Genomic DNA, 23,157 nt, shown 5'->3' with positions numbered 1-23,157 from the left:
CATATGTCAAACCCCAGTTCCTCTGTGTCCTCCAAACTACAGGAGACACATAGCAAACTTTCTGGGTGATTCCCTTGAAGCCCCTCTCACTTGGCTTGAAATAAGGAGAAACTATTCCCTATACCACAGCAAACATAAGACAGTCATCCTACATTTCTATTCCGATAGATTCCTCTGCCAGGCTCTTCAACCTACACTGTTTCTACTGGAAATGGATGACCAACAGGACTAACTAATCTTGGTCTGTCTCCTTGATCTTGAATCTGGACACACTCTGGGGGGTAATTAACTGCGGGGTACTTACAAATCACAACTGAATCCGAGAGGAAAAATAGTCTTACATCCAATTACATCAGTAAAATAATCATGGGGTATTTTGTCACTCCAATTGTCCAAAACCATTTGAGAGTTACTTTACTGAGACTCTGTTTCCTCATCAATAAAATTGGAACAATAATAAAGATAAAATGAAATCCCATATTCAATAAATGTTCTTATTTTTATTGTCATATGGAAATTAAAGGGGATTGTGTGTACCAAATGAGATAAAGCATGTGGAAATATTTTATAACATGTAAAGGGCTATTTTGTACATGAAAGTTTATATAGAAAACCTGTCTTATTTATACAGAAAGTATGAGAAAAAACACAAACATACCAGCACAAGCTATGATGTCTAAAAATTGCTGCATTATAAGGTATGCTTAAATTGCCCAAGAAACCCCAGAGGCTTCAAGGCAGCCTGTGAAAACGTGGTCTAGCAAGATTTCAAGCAGCAAAAATGCCAGGAACATAGAATCCTGCTTTCACTACTGTCTCTTCCCTAAGAATCTCTCTGTGCCCCACAGAAGCCATAAACATTGATCATTCTCTGGTCCCCATTGCATAGGAATTCCTAATCCTCCTCTCTGGGGTAAAGATTTCTCCTAAATTGATAGGCAAATACCACTCCTAAATTCAGGTTTTGAATGAATCAGAGTTGCATATAACAGAATACTAATTAAGACTTAGGTCCTTCTTGATTTTGACTTTAAAAAACAACAGTGTTGATTTGGTTTCTATCTTCCAAACTCCTGTCGTCTTATTGAATAACTTTAGGTCAGTTCGTATCAGTCATTCAAGAAGTGAATTCAATTATTTCTGAATGAAATATATTTTGTTTTCCAAATGCATTTCCCTTCTCAACCTCATTCAGAAATTGGAGGCTGGATGGCTCCCATTTTGATGGCAAACTGCCTAGTTCCATCAGTTTTGGAACTGATTTCAGACACATGCAGAAACCCACTAATTTTCATTAGTAATTACATTCATAAATATAATGCAACTTCTAGATCTATATTACAGAAATGCTGGCTCAAATATACTGAGGTGCATGTACAAGACACTTGTACCCTGAGATACGCATTCTGTCTGCTTGGAATGCTCTTGGACAAATACCCACATGGCCTGCTCCCTGACTTTACCCAGTTCTCTGTTCAAATGGTACTTTGTCAGAGAGAACTTCCCTGAACCCCCTGCCTAAAATGGATCCATCACTCCCCATTCTCTACCACTGTGTTCAATCATGGCACTTATCCCCACCTAACATTCCATATGTGTTTATTATGAATTGACATATTTGTCTTCTGTACTTAAATGAAAGCTCCATGAGATCAACAGTTTTATTCACTTTGTTCACTCTGTATCCTCAGTTCTCAAAAAGATTATGTAACGCATACTCAGTGCTCGACAAATGAATTATCTCTCTTTTTTTTTTTTCCTTGGTTGCTTGGCATGTGGGATCTTAGTTCCCCCACCAGGGATTGAACCCGGGCCCCCTGCATTGGAAGCGCGGAGTCTTAACCACTGGACCTCCTGGGAAGTCCCATGAATGAATTCGTTTTGTGCTGAAACTCATTACTCCTCCCAAGATTTGTTAGTCTTCTACATTTTCTTTTGTTGGGAAAGTATCTTAGAGATGATCCAAATAAGGAAACTAAAGACTAAAAGGGTGGCATGACTTCTTCAAGGTCACATCCTTAATTAGTGAGCAGGCCAGGCCTAAAATCCATGTCCTGACTCCTAGACACCATTACAGCATACTGCCTTTGCTTTATACTCATATGATAGGGTTTGCACTTGAGCACAGCAGATGACTTAAAAGCACAGGCTCTGATTTCAGACTGATTTCAGATTCCAGGTCTGACACTTACCAGCTATGAGAAAGTGGATGAATGATGTCTTTAAGGCTCAGTTTCCTCACCTATACAGAGAGGGTAATAATAACCACCTCATGGAATTATTGTGAGCATATATAGCACTTAGAACAGCACTTGGAAAACAGTAATCTCTCAAATGTTCCCTCACATATTATTTCCAACTTTTATTCTCCTGTTGCCTAGCACTGAATTTTTTTTTTTTTACAATACACAAAGTTCTAGAATGTTTTTGTGTAAAAAATCTTTTAAAATGTCTTCTCTTTCTGCCAACGTTCTACAATTCCTTTATTCTCACAAAGAAAAGTTGCCTCTAGCCCTTAACCTTATCCACGACTCCAGCCACACAGAATCAATGGCATATATTGAAAGACTTGGATTTCAAGATTAATCATGAAAAACAGAAATATACTTTTAATTGACCAGTATTTCTGCTTTGCCCTATTTCTTGAATTACAAGAGAATTTAGGCTCATTTTCTGTAAGTTTCTTATTCCCTAGGGAAAAAAACAGAGGTACCATTAACTTTTACCAGAGAGAAGAACTATTGTTTTTTCACCAAAGAGAATACTGAGCAGATTCACCAGACCTCTGTAGGTTTTACCTTTAAATCCAGTGTATCCTGTAAGCTGGGAGTCAGTTCTGTAATGAATGGGTTCTGTTGCAAACATACAAGTAAAAAGGTAACTTCGTTCTCAAATTTGTCTCTGTGTATTACTGAAAACGTATTTATCTAAATGGTCTTCTTGGTCTCAGCAATCAAGATATTAATAGAAGTTTCCTGACATTCCTAACAATGGCCAACACCAATAATCTATTGGAGACTTTGGATGTCAGCCAAGGTGAAGTAAGCCCCCTACTCCCAATGACTACAACTTTCAAAAAAGCAACCACGTGAGGATTTAGAAAAGTAACTATCAGTACGCAGATTGAAGAGGGGAGTCAAAGGTGAAGAAGCAATCCATACGTGGGTGGATTTTTTCCTGTCTCTCCTCCCAGCTTTGAAAAGAGGGTGGCCCCAGCCATGGAACTGCACAGCCGAGGTAGCAGCAAAACTTTCAGCCCACCTTTCTGGCTTGAGAACAAGGAAAAGGAGAGCCTGTGTAAGGGAAATTGCTCCTGTCTCACCACTTTGTGTCAAGGGTGACTCCAGCTGCCCCAGCCTGCAAAGCAGTAGTGTGGGCAGCCTAAGCCCAGAGGAACCCTGACTTCCTGGCCAGGGAACTGGGAGGAGGGAACCCCGGGGAGCCCAGAGTGGGAGTGATCCCAGGAACAGGAGAACTGGGGAAGCACACCCACTAATTCCATGCAGGAACTGGCACGCACCCTAGCATGGCTCCTGAGATGCACATGTGTGGAAAAGACCCAAAGGAGCATGGCAAAGACACTGAGATTAGAACTACAATGTAAAGCAGAGCAATTCTACCCTTGGTTATATATCCAAGGAAATTAAAATCAGTACCTTAAAGAGATATCTGCATATCCATGTACAGTGCTGCATTATTCACAATATCCAAGACATGGAAACAACCTAAATGTCCTTCAATGGATGAATGGATAAAGAAGATGTAGTATATGTGTGTGTGTGTGCGTGTGTACACATATATACAAACGGGAATATTATTCATCCATAAAAAAGAAAGAAATTCTGCCATTTGCAGTAACACAGACGAACCTGAAGGGCATTATGCTAAGGGAAATGAGCCAGACAGAGAAAGACAAATACCGCATGGCACCACTTATACGTGGAATCTTAAAAATATATATATTAAGCCAATATCGTAGAAACAGAGTAGAATAATGTTGCCAGGGGCTGGGGAGAAGGGGCAAATGGGAAGATGTAGGTCAAAGGATACCAAAAAAAAGTAGATTGCCCTCCATAATGTGGGAGGATCTCATCCAATCAACTGAAGGCCTGAATAAAACAAAGACTGATCTCCCCCAGGAAGAAGGAATTCTGCTTACAGACAGCCTTTGGACTTGAACTGTAACATCAGCTCTGAGTCAATAACCTGTCAACTTGCCCTACAAATTTTGGACATGCATCTCCACAACTGTAATGAGTCAATTCCTTAAATATATATAGGTATATATGTGTGTGTGTATGTATATATATATATATATATATATATGTCATTAAAATATATAATATTATATACACACATACATCCTACTGGTTCTGTTACACTGGAGAACTCTGATTAATACCCTTGTCCCGGACTTCCCTGGTGGCACAGTGGGTTAAGAATCCACCTGCCAATGCAGGGGACATGGGTTCGAACCCTGGTCTGGGAGGATCACACATGCCATAGCAACTGAGCCGGTGCACCACAACTACTGAGCCTGCGCTCTAGAGCCCGTGAGCCACAACTACTGAAGCCCGCACGCCTAGAGCCCGTGCTCCAGAGAAGCTACTGCAGTGAGAAGTCCGCAGACCACAACGAAGAGCAGCCCATGCTCACCGCAACTAGGGAAAGCCCGCACACAGCAAGGAAGACCCAACGCAGACAAAAATAAATAAATAGATAAATAAATAAATTTATTTTTTTTTAAATACCCTTGTCCCCTGCCTCTTAACCTAGAAGTTCTCATGATGGGGCAGCACAGCTGCTTGCTGGGAACTCAGTGTGATTCCAGCTGCAAACATCCTACAATCTCTGGAAGCTCTAAACTAGGGTAAGGTAAGAAGGATGGTTCTTTTCTTGGTCCATCTACTCCACGTGCTAAAAGATACCTACAAGTGCCACGAATTCGATCATTCTGTAGATAAACCAATGGCTTCTGTGAATGTAGCCATAGGTATCATTTTCTTTCAGAAAAGCAGGAAGAGGCATGGACATATATACACTACCAAATGTAAAATAGATAGCTAGTGGGAAGCAGCCGCATAGCACAGGGAGATCAGCTCGGTGCTTTGTGACCACCTAGAGGGGTGGGATAGGGAGGATGGGAGGGAGGGAGACGCAAGAGGGAAGAGATATGGGAACATATGTATATGTATAACTGATTCACTTTGTTGTAAAGCAGAAACTAACACACCATTGTAAAACAGTTATACTCCAATAAAGATGTTAAAAAAAAAAAAAAGGAAAGAAAAGCAGGAAGAATCTACACTCAGACATCAGCCTTAACACTCAGGGGACATAATGGATTTCTATTCCATTTTTAAATCTTGTTGGTCATATTGTATCATAGCACAAAACAAATATGAATACAAATGTTTTTAAAAGCTCATTCATCTGAGATCAATGACAAAAGTCAGTAAGTAGCAATAAACAAAGCTTTCTGAAGATCAGATACCCTGGGTACTGAGTTTAGGACATAAGGCATGAACCTCACTGGTCTACCAGATCTCTGAGCTGACCAAGGAAGCCCTATGCCCTGGTTCTACACGCATGTGTGAATGTCTATAACAGGGAAGTTTTGGAAGCCTCGCTGCCTCGTTACAGTCACCTTGGGCACAAGAGATGTTTCCAGGTGCTGTTTTTGAAACACAAATGGATAATTTTGCTGACAGATCCAATTTTTTAATGTTCTAATAATAAGGTTGAAGTCATAGAAGTTAGAAGAAAAGCATACCTTTATACCGTATGACTTAGCTTCTGGAAGCCTAATGCTGATGCTTTTATACTTATGTAACATTTTACAATTTAGCAAAACATTTTTACACAAATTATTTCCCTTTATCCTTGCCAAACTCCTATGATGCCAAGCAGGTAGATAATATCCTCATTTTACAAATAAGCAAATTAAAGCTGAGACTGATTATGTGAGTTGCCTACACTCACCCAACTAATATAGAGTGCATTCAGTACAAGAACCCAGAGAACCTGATTTTTAATCCCCTGCAATAATTAACATATTCTTTTTGACTACATTTTTCTAAACTCATCAAACTGACAAAATTTTGCTTAATAAGGAAAACACTAAATTAATAAATTTATTTGTAGGTAGTCAAGTATTAATGAAATAATAAATGAGTAAATAAGCAAACAAAATATCTTCAAGGAATAGCAACTACTGTTTTCAAATACACATGACCACCAAATCTAAAGCAGCAAAAGAGATTTAGGAAATCTTCCACAATGAACAGTCCAGTGGTCCTTTATGATGTGTAGTTGTCAATTACGTATATAAATGACCTCCTTGTGAACAGCCCTCAACCTTTGTCAACCATGAATGGTTAGGCAAATTGATGATGTAAAAGTAATTCAGCTAAATCCTATCAGAATTACTTCAAAATTAGAATAAATGCAACCTGAGGCTAAAGTTTTGTGTCTTAGGAGTGCTTCCTCCTCAGCTTTCCCGTCCCTAAATTATTAGCATGCTTTCCCAAGATTTAACCTTTGTTTTTGCTTCAGGTACCATAAAAAATTTCCCATGGAAATTAATTGGGATTGTAAAAATAAAGGACCAATGCCCAGTTTTATAAGACTGAGCATTGTTGCTATTCATACACTTCCTTGGTGACACTATAGGGAGACTCATCCTGTCCTAGTCTCCTGCTGTACTATAGACATCCCAGAAAGAAAGCTTAGCATCAGCAAAGTTAAACCAGAAGGAAGAAGGGATTTAACAGCCACTAGAAGCATGGATTAGAGAGCAACTGTTAGGACAAAACATAGCTCTGATAGGGCTGATCCAAAAGTAGGTCTCCATCTAAGCTTTTCTAATTATTTCTATATTGTTGACTTTAAAACAGACTCGTTATGATATATCTATACTCTTCCAGTGATTGGAGTAAAGTAAAGGCACTCTTTTCCTAAGAGGGGAAAAAATGCAAACATAATCCGCGGCATTGAATGTTAAGCAAGATACAAAAAGCCTTGGAGAAAAGAAGGGTCAGAATAAATTGCAGCCCACAGGTCAGTGGAAAGTGGACAGGAATGAACACACATATGCTAACGAAGTGGCAAGGATGTGGTAGAAAAGTTTAAGAGCTCTCTAGAGAAAACCTCAAAAGGAAGCAGGGGTGACAATAAGGGTGAAGCAGAGACTTGGAAGCATGAAAATAGAGCTCTGGATGAAAAAACATTGCCTGCCATATCAGCAAACAAAGGATTCTGCGGCCATCAAGACCTTAGCCACTGCAGCCACCCTCAATGGTGCACCCTGAGGGGACTCAGGATGGAAAAGAGCAGGATGCTGGCCCTAGACAGCCAAGGTGCATAGCAAAGGCATAATTTCAATGAGCCCAGACACTTGCAACTTCCCATACATAGAAAAGCCTAAATTCCTTAACTTGAGATAACTGGTTTGCTTTAATTAAAAGTAATCTTTTGATGTTCTAACTACCTGGTTTTTGTTGCAAAAACCCCTATAGATCCTGGCTTCTCCCTTACCTCTTTGGAGGAGTCCCTCAGAGCAATCTGAGAGACCATCTTCTGGGCTTAAGTCCTCAGAAAATCCACCGAATAAAACATAATTCCCAACTTTTGGGTTGTGCCTTTTTTGTTTTCAATCGACAGAGCTCAATTTCTAGAAGAATGGTTTTCCACTGATAGAAAGACCACTTTTCATCCTAATTTCAAAACCGTAACATGTTTAGCAGTGGACGTTTCAAACTCTTACCCAAGTACATAGCTTGAAATTGGGGGCTACAGATCAATGAAGTGGCAAATTCCCCTAGCCCACGTGTCAAAATACCTGTGTTCTTGTTCTTTATGTCTACCAAAGATACAGTCCTCTGTTTGGACAATGTGCAACATGTCAAGATGAATATATAACCTAAATTACATCCAACTCTCCCACCCAATAGATGTATGCTCTTGGGTAAGCCAGAGCATTTGTATGGAGCTGGACTCTACTATAATAGATTATCTCAAAGATGCCCGAGAGATTTAACATCATGCAGATTCTAAGTGCATTTCTAAAACTATGTCCTGATAGCTTTTTACAACTCTGGAAATGACTGTGCTAGCCCACCCCACCCCTAACCAATATTGGTAATCACTTAAAAGAGAGAAACCTGGTGGACGTGCTTCTGATTAGGAAAGATAGTAATCCTGTGTCATATGGTTGGTGTGCAGCTTCACTCTATGGAGATAATCTTTACTCTTTTTTAATTTCAGCCAGGTTAAAATTTTAAGTGCTGAAGAGAATGGAACCAAAAACCCCAACAAATATTGGGAGCCCTGGATCCATGGATTTCCTAGATCTTTGTGTGTCCAAGGAAAAGATATCAAAGACTTTCTGTATTACAGAAAGGATTTAGCACAATAGGTTAAAAGAATAATAGTTATGGTTTAAAATCAGATGAAAACAGTCCCTATCAAAGGCTATGGTAGAGCTTGAGCCTTGAGGAGAAAGGAAGGAAGGGACTGCCCAGTGCTTTTGTTTTAGTGTGTTCTTTAAGGTAGTGGGGTAGGGTATGGGTGGCATGTTCTGAGTTAGGACAGCACTCTTCTATATCTATCTGTATTCAGGATAAGTATAGACCGATGTCTATGATATCTGGGGAATTCTAACAAGGCAAATATTTCTAAACTACACTGAAACCCTGAAGTAAGCCAAGGCCATGTATATACTCCTGAAGGTTTCATTACAAAGTAAAACGTTTGGGATGAGATAGTTATATCCATGCCTCAGAGAAAACCATTGGTAGAAAATAGTTAAGTAAAAATCTACATGTGTCTAAGTGTTAGCATTTCTTTAACTCTTGCTCTAAATTTATATTGAAAAGACCCTAATTGTGTCTGTGTGTGTGTTTTAAAGTTCTTCTAAGAACGAGTATAAAAACGCTCCTAAGCATTTTGTCTCATTACACATAAACCACTAATCCCTTTAACATTTCCCCATTTTTTAAAAAAAACATCATTACCATGTTGGACCCTTAATTCCATACCTCTAGACTATTTCCAGAGCTGTGGAACCTCTCACTGCCTCACATCACTCTCTTTCAAATCAATCTTGGATTTAGCTGCAAATTGGCCCTTCCAAAGCACCAGTATAGATCATTTTTCTTATTTAAAATATCTTAATGACTGCATCATTTCTATTCAGCCCACACTGCTTGGCTAAGCATTCAAGGATTCTCCGGGAATGGGAAAACCCCCAGTTTTGCAGCCTCATCTCCCTCCCCCTTTCCACAAAGCTCTGCCCCAGCCCATCAGAAGTGTTGCCATTCCCTGAACCAGCTGTGAACTTGACTAGTTCTGGGTCTTTCATCTCCTGCTCCTCCTTCAAGATCCAGTAAGTCAGAATCCATCCCTTCAGTCACCTCTCCTGGAAGCACCAAGCACCGGGGACAGACGTCCGGACCAGCATCATGGACCCCAGACCCAACTTCTCCTGGTGCTGCCCTGACGTGCCCCTCTCCTCTTCCCCCCTCCGGTAGTCCCTGCTGCCTGGTTTACCTCTCAGCCTTTCATCTTTCTACCTGATGTTCTGGTTCCTCTGACATTCCTCCTGTCTCTGTGGTTTATCCTCTGTGCCTCAACTCTGTATCAAAACAACCCTATCATCCCTCTCCCAACTTTATGCTGAAACTTGATTATCTCCTCCCTCCCCTCCCAGCTACTTCATTGTCCTCTGACCTGATCCTTTTCCCTCCTCATAGGAAGAACTACTATGGAATCCCAGCGTGCCTCCAGGAACTTCTAGAGACCCCACCAGTGGTCCAGCCTGGAGACTGACATCCAGTGGCTCCTGCAGCCTCTTCCTGGCTGTGCCTGCCATCTTGTGGACACAGATAGTAACTACACCGGGGCTGGGTTCAAACACCCACCTAAGGACCAAAAGACTGTTTCCTTCATGGAAAACAAGATACCTTGAATGCCGCCGGTGTTCCAGGCAAATGGGAGTTCTGGGTTTGCTCAGATACACCTCACAAAACATCTTATATAAAACCCTCTATCCTGCAGAACACTTAGCACCATGCTTTTCCCTAAGCTCTTACTAAATGTTCTGGAAAATTCCGAATCTAGCTGTTCAAACCATGGTCCTATAATTAACTTAGAGGCAACTTATCTCAACTGCAAGTCAAGTGCCAGAACTCTTGGCCTACCAATAGATTAGATTCCAAAAGGCTATTTTTAGTTCATGCGTTTTGTGAGAAATTTAAGCTTATAGTCTCTAGATATATTTCCGCTACTTAAGAGTGTGGATCAGTCCTTTGAAGTTTTAAAACAAGGCACATTCTCATTCTCCGTGTGAACATAGGTTCTGTAGGCAACTCCTCTATTTTGTTTCTGCTGCTGTGCTTTCTGTATTTGCCCTTTGTCCTGGGGGTTCTCTGTTTGCCTCCCCACCTTCCACCCATATCACATCTTTCTCTTCCCCACTCTGTGGCCAGGAGACTGACCGATGCAGACAGAATCCCCCCGGCTCCCTGCCCTCTGACTTCCTGTAGAGTTGGGTCTTTGAAAGGAGGGAACACCTTCAGGAAAGGCGTGTAGTAGTCTTCTAGGGCTGCCATAACAAAGCCCCACAAACTGGGTGGCTTGAACGACGGAAATTTAATTTCTCACAGTTCTGGAGGGTACAAGTTCCAGATCAATGGGTCAGCAGGTTGGTTCCTTGTGAGGTCACTCTCCTTGGATTGCAGATGACCACCTTCTCACCGTGTCCTCACGGGGTCTTCCCTCTGTGTGAGTCTGTGTCCTAATCTCCTCTTCTTATAAAGGACACAAGTCACATTGGATTAGGGTTCATTCACTCTCATGGTCTCATTTTACCTTAATGACTGTTTTAAAAGTCTTATTTTCTAAGAAGTCACATTCTGAAGTGCTGGGAGTTAAGGCTTCAACATACGAATGGGGTGCGGGGACACAATTCACCCCATGACAAGGGTGAAGACGTCAGGTTGTAGATTCCCCTCCCCACTTCCCTGCCTCAAGGCAGTGCTGGCAGGGCATGCCCTTCTCCCAAGGCTGCAACCCTCGGGCTCTGGCAACACTGTTTCCTTCCCTGACCCTTCAGGCCCCGGAACAGGAAGTGCTTCCACCTCGTCTGTTCGCCAACGGGCACCTTGTATTCATCCTGGTTCCCTGTTCCTTTTCCTACCTCTGTAAATAATTCTATCATTGAATAATTTTCACTAAACCCTTTGGAGTGTGCCTCTGCTTCCTTCTGGAACAGGGGTCAGCAAGTTTTTTTTCTATAAAAGCCAGAGAGTAACTATTTTAGGCTTCACCAGCGATAAGGTCTCTGCCACCATGACTCGACTCTGCTGTTGTAGCCCCAAAGCAGCAGCGGACAATGCGTAAACGCATGGGCATGGCCGTGTGCCGATAAAACTTTACTTAGGAAGATAGATGGTCTGCCAGACTTGGCTGGAAGACCATTTCTCAACCTCTGTTAAAGAAGCCTGACAGTGGGACTTCCCTGGTGGCACAGTGGTTAAGAATCTGCCTGCCAGTGCAGGGGACACGGGTTCGAGCCCTGGTCCGGGAAGATCCACATGCCGCGGAGCAACTAAGCCCGTGCGCCACAACTACTGAGCCTGCGCTCTAGAGGCCACGAGCCACAACTACTGAGCCCGCACCACAACTATGAAGCCCACACGCCTAGAGCCTGTGCTCCGCAACAAGAGAAGCCACCGCAATGAGAAGCCCGTGCACCGCAACAAAGAGTAATCCCCGCTCACCACAACTAGAGAAAGCCCGCTTGCAGCAAAGAAGACCCAACACAGCCAAAAATAAACAAATAAAATAAATAAGTTTATTTTTAAAAAACACTAACTCAAGATATCTGTACCCCCATGTTCATTGCAACATTATTTATGATAGTGGAAACAAGGAGGCAACCTAAATGCCCATCAACAGATGAATGATTGAAGAAATGGTGTGTATACGCAACGCAATATTATTCAGCCATAAAAAAGAAGGTAATCTTGTGACAGTATGGATGCACCTTGAGGGCAATATGCTAAGTGAAATAAGTCAGCTAGAGAAAGACAAACACCAAGTGACCTCAATTTTATGTGGAATCTAAACAATAACAACCAAGAACTCATGGATACAGAGAACAGATTAGTGGTTACCAGGGCAGCAGGGGCAAAATGAGTGAAGGTGGGGAAAAAAAGGAAGAAATTAGAAGTGCAAGAGATTTGGGATGCAGTGGTTCTGAAGGATAAAGTTGGTGAGGAGCACCTTGAACTGTGATGCAGGTGGACACCTATGTCAGGGGGGAGGGAAGAAGGGGGGTTGGAGAGGAAGAGCTTTCATCTTCACGGCAGAGCTAAGAGTCTCAGTCAGACCCCTGGGGACACCCAGAGCAAGAGTGTCCGCTATAGTGCCACACTGGGCAGAAATGGCTGGAGTTTAGTACCCCATCATGCTCCATTACCGGCTGGAGAGCCCGGGTGTGGCCTCAGTGGATCTCAGGGGTATGTCAGCTGGAGGCTGTGAGCTGACTACATTCCTCACAGCAGGCTGTCTTAAAAGGAGATCTGAGCAGTGTATATCCTCATGGCTGCCAAAGGTTGGTTTAAGGGTGGTAGGGGAAGGGAGGATAGAAAACAGCGAATATAGACCCCGAGCCACTTAGTCCTAAGCTTTTCAGTGGTTAAGACAGCGGTGAGAAGTCTTCTAAGTACAGAGCTCTCCTGACCCAGCTCATCCTCCTCCATTCTGTAGCTAACAGAGGCCAGCAAGCCAGGTCTTCGTACACCTGAGAGGGCAGAGGCAAGCCTAATACTGATGTACTTTGGGGGACTGATCTGACCCAGGTAATGACTCTTGTATCTGAATTCTCAGCTGTCAGTGTCTATTACTGTTGGCTTCAAAATCATGGGGTCTAAGATTCTGCTCAATCAGGCTGGGGGGGAAATAATTCTATCACGACACTGTAATTCCTGGGTACTTCTGAAACGTAAAGAGAAAGGTAGGAACATTTAGGTGGGTCCATAAGAATGTTGCTATGGTAGCCTGTGAGAATAAAAATGTGCTGCTTAGCAATGTGCTGGTATAACATATGCACTCAAAGGTATTAGATTTAGTTGAGGCGTTTGGCTTTTATTCTGCCGTTGGACACAGCTCACGGTTAGCTCTGGTCTCACGCAGAGACTGGCACATCTCTCTGGTCTGGTCTAACTGGATGCCCCAGGGGACTCTGGGAGTAAGTGCCACTCAGCCTGCAGCTGACTCCTGTATCCACTTCTTCTCTGAGGCATTTCGAATAATGACTTAACGTGGTCCTAAAAGTTCTGTATGTAAAATAATAGCTTCTGAGCAGAAAGCTACTAGAAAGACTACTCCTTTGGAGATAATAGAAATATTCTCTCTATGGATTTTAATGACTTTCTAAGAGGTGATATTGCATAATAGCTAAGAGCCCAGACTCTGCTCACTAACTAGGCTCAAATTTTGTCCCCCTAGCTTACTTGTTCTATGACCTTGGGAAAATTATTTAACTCTGCACTCAATTTCTTATCTGTAAAATGGGTCTGATGTATATAAAATGGACACTTGGTATATAGATAATACTTAATCACCTGTTACTTATTATCATCCATTTTAAGCACCTCTTGGGGATAAAAGTTAAAATATATTAATATGTGCTTGCCTTTATATAAAGAACCTCTGGAAGTATATATAAGAGGCTCATGTAAGTGGTTACCTGTTGGGGTAGGGCGTGGAGGATGAGAATTCTCAGTGATTATCTTTCTATGTGTACACACACACAGACACACACACAGACACACACACACACATACACACAAACCACTGACGACCTTTTTAAAGTTCTTCATGTATATCTGATAGAGACTGAAATCCCGTCTCTGTATATGTCCAAAGCTTAAAACTGGAGGGGGGCACTTTAAAACTTTTAAACTCCTCTTCACCACCGTGTAAATGTGGGGTTCAATTCGCCAAAATAAAATAAGACTTTTCCTGACACATCCCAACTTACAGGCAGAGTTCCAACGTCTCTCTTCCCCTTTCTATCCTCCCACGTTCCCTTCATCTTTCCCTCCCTCTCCCTCCTTTTCCTCTCTCACTGTCCCCAAAGGTTGGGTCAGGATTAAGAAGACTCATCAATCACGGAGCTAGAGGTTTGGGCTGACTCTAGATTTCCCCTTTAAATAGCTTCTTTCTCTTCTCCTTAATTAGACGTAGCAAGATGGCCCTGGGCCCCACTGGGGGTGGGCAGCGTACACAATAATGCTCCCATTACAGACTTACAGGCTCGTCAGTAAATACTTACCTCCTCTAATCCTCACAGCAGCCCTGTGAGGTAGGTACACGATGAGGAAACCAAGCCACAGAGAGTTCTAGATTTCAACACCACCGAGTGCTGAGCTGGGATTGGAACCAGCCTGGCTCCAGAGCCCTACCGACCATTCCATGTTGCCTCAGCCTGACTCTAGGCGCTGGGTATGAGGCACTTTCCTCCCTTATCTGTCTTGGCCACCCTTCCTCACCACCAGAGGTATAAAATCCATGGCTTGGTATTAGTGAGAGAGGGTCCTGGAGGCCCATGGCTTGTTTTTAGTGATGACCTTGGGTTACCCTCTCATCTGGCTGTCTTCCCTCTCTCTTTCTACAAGCTCCCTCCCGGATGATCAGGGGATGCACTGGGTCTGAGGCAAAAACAAATGTTGCCTGGACATCCCCTTGGCCCATTTGTCCCGGTGACCTGTGGTACAGGCTCCCAGGTCCCAGCCAAGCATTACCTCTTCACCTCCAAGGTTGATCTGCACAAGGACATCATCTAGGTTATGTGTCAGACCTGCTGAAGACACCCGGGTAAAGATGCCAATAAAGAAACATTGGTTTTCATCTAATTCTTTGCCAGAATCTTCGCCTGCCCCTCTTCCACCAAATGTGGATTTCTAGACTTAGAGGGGTTGGGAATCCCCAGAGGTGTGGCCCTGGGCCTCTCCCTCTTTGCAGCCCTAACCGCGCTGCCTAGCACTTACCCTTTCCGTGTGTGCTGGCCCAACTTCAAAGTGCTAGCACCTGCCGTCTTTGCCTGAAGGCAAAACTGGGGGGGGGGGTCAACAGGCCAGGGAGCAGACACCATAGAGCCGTGACTGATGGATGGTGAGAAAATTCTGAGGCTCACATTCTCTTTCCCAGAGCCCCCTCCTCCCTGGAAGAATTAAGTTCTATTTGCCCACAGTAGAAGCTTGTTTGATCATACAGCCTTTATCAGCTTCCTCCTCCTCCCTATCAAAGGATCCACTCTCCTCCTGTTATTTCCCAAGATCACCTCCCAAATAAATGCCTTGAACGCAAACGTTTATCCAGGGTCTGCTCCCGTGGGAACACGAACTAAGACACTCTTCCATCTCAAGCAGACTTAATACAGCTGTCAGCAGCTGCAGCATCTGCCCTGTCCACCCCCAGGTAACGTGTGTAATGCACCTGGCCTGTGTCTAACATGCAGCAGGTGCCCAGTAAATGTCATTGGATCATAATCAGCCATGCACACTGCAGTCCTCTACGGATTTTACAGGCATTCATTGCAGGGTGAAACCGTTTTCATTTTCAGGCGTTAGACCCAAAGGGGTTTTTTGGTGTTTTATTTTTTTTTAACTTAAAAAAATTAAATAAGTCCTGGCATTACTCCATGGCGCCTTGGCAAGTAGAAAACGGACCAAACACATTAGATCCTTTGCCTGGCGAGTCTTTGAAACAGTGGGACAAAAAAGGAAACTCATTACATGTCAAGCTCAGATGGTTAGATTCTATTTTCCATATTAGACCTCCCCAGGCTACAGGTGCACAAGCTCACAAGTGCAGAGGAAGCTTAAAGCGGTTGTTGAGCTCTGCCTGGTTGGACTTTATGCTAAAGTGGCTGCGTGAATTACTGATCTCAGCGTCACCGCATAACTCTGTCTTGGCACTTCAGGATTCAAAACAAAATAATTCACAGGGATTTCAGTTTAGACAGTAGTTACAAGCACCCTAGTTACCCCTGAATGGTTGAGACTCTGCAAGAAATTCAACAAAGCAGAGCTTCAGAACTTAGAAGAGAAACGGTAGAATACGGCAATGAAAGGGATCAAAAGCAACTTGGCATCTTCCCAAAGAGGAAGAAGGAAATGGGGAAAGAATGTTTTTTATTCTACGTCATTTGATTTCAACTGATCATGAATCATACCATCCTCTATTTGTACAGTTCAGTAAATGTTCGAGGCACCCTCGAGTCCATTGTCACATTTATTCTAACAACGTTCTGTCCTCTGCTAGGCACGTCTCAATCATGTCTGCAAATTACACGTATTATGTCATTCAATCTTCCCAATAAGCCCACGAGTTGTATTCTAATGGAATTCTCATTTTACATGTGAGGAAACCAAGGTTCGGCAAGGTTTGATCATTTGCTCAACATCTTACAGCTAGTAAACTGCAGAGCTGCCATTTAAATCCAACTTTGCTGTCTCCAAGTGCCTACTTACACCACGAAATGGACCATTGACTAGGTATATGTACCAGGGCCACCTTCTGGCTGTGCCACTTCAACTTAGGTATATGTACCAGGGCCACCTTCTGGCTGTGCCACTTCAACTAAGGTCTCGATTTCTCACCTGTAAACTGGAAAAGCTGCATGCAACTTGCTCTAATACTGCTCTGGCTCTAAAATTCTTTGACGTCGCCTAACGTTGGTGCAGGAAGCAGCTGGCAAAAGCCCTACAGGAAGATATTATTGTAATTTCAGAGTATGGCCACCAGGTGGCAGCATTGTACTTCACTTTGACATAGTTACCAAGGACAGATTTACCACCAAGGAACTCCACCCACGTGCCTATTAGGAAAAGTATCTTTCTCCTAGAGGTATCTGCTTAGCACAGAATTATCCAAACTGCAGACTGTATGTAAGCTTGGGGCAAAGCAGTACAACCCCATCCCCAGCCCTTCTTCATTATTTTTAACTAATTTGATCTTTCAAATTTAAAAAGAACACTTGAAAATAGTTGTTCTGAGAAACAAGTCAGAACTTCTTTGACTGTCCCACACTTATTTTACCATTTATAATTGATTTCCTCTTAATTTACATGTGTTGGGTTGGCTACAGAAATATTTTTAATTCTTAAGGTCTTTAGAGGGCTTAAGTCTGGGATTGATCAAGGGATTGATAAACAACGTGTTTTTCCATCTTTTTTGATATTCATAAATGGTCTTTTTCAGAAACATAACACTTTTACAGGAAAAACGGTTGGCTCATTATTTCGAATTGGAGTTTTCTCAGCCTTATGCAGACAAAGCTGTGAAAACACTTTTTACTCGACCTAGATTCTCAAACCTCTCTCCTAAAAAAATCCAATACTTGGACTTCCCTGGTGGCGCAGAGGTTAAGAATCTGCCTGCCAATGCAGGGGACACGGGTTTGATCACTGGTCCAGGAAGATCCTACATGCTGCGGAGCAACTAAACTGGTGAGCCACAACTACTGAGCCTGAGCTCTAGAGCCCACGTGCCACAACTACTGAAGCCCGCATGCCTAGAGCCCGTGCTCCGCAACAAGAGAAGCCACCGCAATAAGCCCGCGCACCGCAAGGAAGACCCAACACAGCCAAAATAAATAAATGAAATTTTTTAAAAAGAAATGGACTAAAATTATAATAAAAAATAAATCCAAGACTTTCTACCCACTGTGAAACTTTTCTGCACACTGAGAAGAGATCACTTCTCTTACTCAAATACCAGATTTTTTTCTTTCTCTGCTTTCAATTAATTCTAGACCCTAAAACCTCCAGGTCTGGGCACTTTCTGCAACAGAAATAAGCAATTCAAACACCCTCTCCCTTGCATTTCAGCCTGGAGCCCTGGGCAGGAAGATGGCTGTGACCCCTGCAGTGCCCGCCCACCTGGTTCTCGTTAAGGTTACCAGGCACGGCCCATGCACAGTGACCCAGGAGAAACTGGACCCAAGATTAATGCTGCCTAAAAATTCCCACTACGAATGTCAACTCTGAGCTGCGGGATTCTTGTCATTAGAAAGGAAATAAAAGCTTACAGGCATTTTCTCTCACTTCAAGATGTTAAGTGACCATCCACTAACGATAAGGAACACGCATGTAAGGACACAAGGAGTATTATTAAACAGGGAGAGAAAATTGTACCTATAAAGAGCCACTAGAGAACAATCTCAAATTTCATTTCAATGAAGGATCCCAGGGAAGAGAGAACAGAACACACACAAAAATTGTATAAAATATATAGGGAAGATATTTAAAGAAGGAAGTCATTAAAAATTACAAGTGACAGTGGCACATTATTCTTAACATCTCTGGGGCTTTTTTCGGATCCCATATATGCACACTGCACTCTAGAAAAATCCATTTATTGGTCGCTAGGAGAGAAGGATGCTTGCCCTTTGCATTTCAAAAATCCTCTCCAAGCTACCCTCCAAAGGACAGGGAAAGAGGCAAATGAGAGCTCAAATTCCCACGACCTCCACCGGCCTCTTTGATTCTGTCTTTGGCTTGACCTGACCTCTGGGATATATTTTCACGACTTAGCACACCCGTGTTTAATTTATTATTACCTCTTCTCCCGGATTCAAGATAACACAGCTGTCATGCTATCACCTCATTGTCTGGTTTCCAAAATAGACACCAATATTCACTCTCCTCTCCTTTTGGGAGAAAATATCAACTGCCCATGACCTTGACGTAATAGCCATTTCAAGCCGAGACATGAACTGGTTTCAGAAGACACCAGCCCTGACAATCATAACCAAAGAACACACATCGAATTTATAAAGTAGGTCATTCAGGCCCATCAAACAATTCCTAGAGAATTGCTTTCCCCTGGACAGGCACTGCCTAGTATGAATTGTTTGTAATGCTTAATTGAATGTCATAGGCTAGGATTGACTAATTCAGAATTCCTGATACTTCAAACTACATGGGGCTCTCATTCATTCATTTATTCATCAAATTTCCATCGACATCTAGTACATGTCTGGCACCTGCTGGGGACTGGAACAACATCGTGATGTGGAGGTTAGAGGCTGCCATCAGTGACATGAAGGACATATCCAGGGTGCCATGTGAGCCCAAGTCCTCCAGGAAGGATGAGGGACAGGAAGACGTGAGGGATATTTAGGAATCTGAATGGGCATAAAGCTGAGAAGAATGTGTCAAGAACAAGTCCTAAGTTTCTGGTTTAAGTTTACCTAATAAAAGTGATGGCATACACCATAGAGAACAGTATGGAGGTTTCTTTAAAAACTAAAAATAGAGTTACAATATGATCTAGCAATCCCACTCCTGGGCATATAACTGGAGAAAACTAACTCAAAAAGATACATGCACCCCAATGTTCACTGCAGCACTATTTACAATAGCCAAGACATGGAAGCAACCTAAATGTCCATTGACAGATGAATGGATCAAGAAGATGTGGCACAGATATACAATGGAATACTACACAGCCGTAAAAAGAATGAAATAACGCCGTTTGTATGTAGCAACATGGATGGAACCAGAGATTATCTCATTAAGTGAAGTAAGTCAGACAGAGAAAGACAAGTATCACATGACATCACATATGTGGAATCTAAAACAGCGATACAAATAAACTTATTTACAAAATAGAAATAGACTCATAGACACAGAAAACAAATTTATGGTTACCAATGGGAAATGGGGGATAAATTAGGACTTTGGGATTAGCAGATACAAACTATTATATATAAAATAGATAAACAACAAGGACCTACTGTATAGCACAGGGACCTATATTCAATATCTTGTAATAATCAATAATGGAAAAGAATCTGAAAAAAAATTATATATGTATGTATAACTGAATCACTTTGCTGTATACCTGAAACTAATATGATATTGTAAATTAACTATACTTCAGTAAAAAAAAAAAGTGATGGCATAAAACATAATATATACATGGCAACGCAAGTCACCATAATTTTTAAGATGAGTTTTAAGTCTTCTGGTAAACATAGAAATATAGTAAAGGGTTTACTCAAAATGTCAGGGAATTAACTGCTTCCAGGTTAATATCTCTGAAGTTCAGAAATCGTAACTTCACTGTAACACAATATTTTAGGAAGACACTTTAGCCCATAAGGCAACAGTACCAAAATAAGAGATGTAGAGTGTGGTAAGGATTAAGAAAAATTTACAAAGTCTATTGTTTGGTACAAATTAATTGAAGAATGTATTGAGTATCCAAAATCAATTCATATCAATTAAAACTACTTGGTTTTACCTGCAAGTAAACAAAAGTCATATACTATTCCAAATATTCGATACCATAAACACATTGAATACACCTAACATAATTTTTACACACAAAAAAAATCAAAACTAGCATTATGTATTTACTACATTTTAAAAGGCAGAGAATACCGTGAAATATATACAGAGATTTTGTGTTTCTGGGCATCTTTATTGACCAGTGAGGAGAAGTGTGACAAAAATCACTCACCATCAGAAGTGGTCTTTATTAACATTCATCAATATCCTCTGCTTGATCTAGCTTCATCTTTCCTTCCAAATTGTGCTTGTCTATCCACTTGGAATATCTCTTGCTCTAGAGTAAATGACCTTCGTTCCAGGTAATTTATAAGATTTTCATAACATTGAACAACTCCCGGCAGGGTCATTTTTCATGTCTGCTACAAACCCCATCATGCCGTCTGGATCACGGAGCTTGGACCACTGGGACACAGCCCGTCATTTCCTGGCTTATTACATATCATTGTGCCCTGAAGCAGACTACCCTTCCATTCCTGCAGATGTGTGATGACCAAATGGATGATCAAAATAACAGAATTCTTTCAGAACTATCCCAATGTTTGGACAGCTTTGGTGTTTATCCTCCTAAAAAAATAAACTTCTGCCCAGCAAAACCTATTTTATTGAGAGCACATGAGCTCAGCACTGAGAAACAGTCCCTGTCCTCAAAGAGCACACAGTCTATTGGAAAAGTTGAGACGAATGCACATAAAACCGCAGTAAGCACTCCAGGTGTGCTCGATGGAACGGCAGAGCCTTTAAGTTCTATGGAAGCTCAGGGAGATAGTCAGGTGAGGACACTGCCATGGGTACCTCAGTAGGGACTAGTGGTGAATAAAAAGAGCAGAAAACTCCATCAAGAATAAAATAAGGGGCTTCCCTGGTGGCGCAGTGGTTGGGAGTCCGCCTGCCGATGCGGGGGGCGCGGGTTCATGCCCCGGTCCGGGGGGATCCCACGTGCCGCGGAGCGGCTGGGCCCGTGAGCCATGGCCACTGAGCCTGCGTGTCCGAGGAGTGGTTGAGAGTCCAGCTGCCGGTGCAAGGGACGCGGGTTCGTGTCCCGGTCCGCGAAGATGCCACATGCCGCGGAGCTGCTGGGCCCGTGAGCCATGGCCGCTGTGCCTGCGCGTCCGGAGCCTGTGCTCCGCCACGGGGGTGGCCACGACAGTGAGAGGCCCGCGTACCGCAAAAAAAAAAAAAAAAAAAAAAGATTAAAATAGGAGGGAAAAGCTAGTGCTAGTTTTCTCTCCCTAAATCTAAAGAAATCCAAGCCACATGAGATTATCACTTCACACCAGTGAGAATAGCCATCATCAAAAAATTCACAAACAATAAATGCTGGTGAGGGTGTGGAGAGAAGGGAACCCTCCTACACTGTTGGTGGGAATGTAAACTGGTGCAGCCACTATGGAGAACAGTATGGAGGTTCCTTAAAAACCTAAAAATAGAGCTACCATATGATCCAGCAATCTCACTCCTGGGCATATATCCAGAGAAAAACATGGTCCAAAAGGATACATGCACCCCAATGTTCATTGCAGCACTGTTTACAACAGCCAGGACATGGAAGCAACCTAAATGTCCATCAGCAGAGGAATAGATAAAGATGTGGTATGTGTGTGTGTAAATATATATATATATATACACACACACACACACACACACACACACACACACACAGCCAGGACATGGAAGCAACCTAAATGTCCATCAGCAGAGGAGTGGATAAAGATGTGGTATGTGTGTGTGTAAATATATATATATATATATATATATATATATACACACACACACAATGGAATATTATTCGGCCATTAAAAAGAATGAAATAATGCCACTTGCAGCAAAATTAGCATTGTTCCACAGAAAAAATTGAAGGACCCAAATTTGTAGCAAATTCCATGGCAGTTTTAAAGTTGAGCTGCTATAGTAAACTGGGCATTCTTGATACTTGAACATGGAATGTGTGCACAGGGAAAGGAAATAACATTGCACTTTACAAGCACAGTATTGTTAAGTGGAAAATGCAATGTCTTAAATAAAACTGTATTTAAAATTGAAGAAAAAAAACATGGATGGACCTAGAGATTGTCATACTGAGTGAAGTAGTCAGAGAAAGAGAAATATCATATGATATTCCTTATATGCGGAATCTAAAAGGATATGATACAAATGAACTTATTTACAAAACAGAAACAGACTCACAGACTTAGAGAATGAACTTATGGTTACCAGGGGGAAGGGTGTACCGGGGGGAAGGGTGGGGAAAAGGGATAGTTAGGGAGCTTGGGATTGACATGTACACGCTGCTTTAGTTAAAATGGATAACCAACCAGGACCTACTATATAGCACAGGGAACTCTGCTCAATGTTATGTGGCAGCCTGGATGGGAGGGGAGTTTGGGGGAGAATGGATATATGTATATGTATGGCTGAGTCCCTTTGCTGTGCATCTGAAACTATCACAACGTTGTTAATCGGCTATACTCCAATATAAAATAAAGAGTTAAAAAATAAAATGGAAAACCAACAAGGACCTACTGTACAGCACAGGGAGCTCTGCTCAGTATTATATAACAACCTATATGGGCAAAGAATTTGAAAAAGAATAGATACATGTATATGTGTAATGGAATCACTTTCCTGTACACCTGAAACTAACACAACATTGTTAATCAACCAGACTCCAATATAAAATAAAAAGTTTTTTTGTTTTTTTTTTTTTGCGGTACACGGGCCTCTCACTGTTGTGGCCTCTCCCGTTGCGGAGCACAGGCTCCGGACGCGCAGGCTCAGCGGCCATGGCTCA

The sequence above is a fragment of the Physeter macrocephalus genome, chromosome 19 (assembly GCF_002837175.3).
Source record: "Physeter macrocephalus isolate SW-GA chromosome 19, ASM283717v5, whole genome shotgun sequence".
In the NCBI taxonomy this organism is placed as follows: Eukaryota; Metazoa; Chordata; class Mammalia; order Artiodactyla; family Physeteridae; genus Physeter; species Physeter macrocephalus.
Note: the sequence above shows the minus strand (reverse complement) of the source record.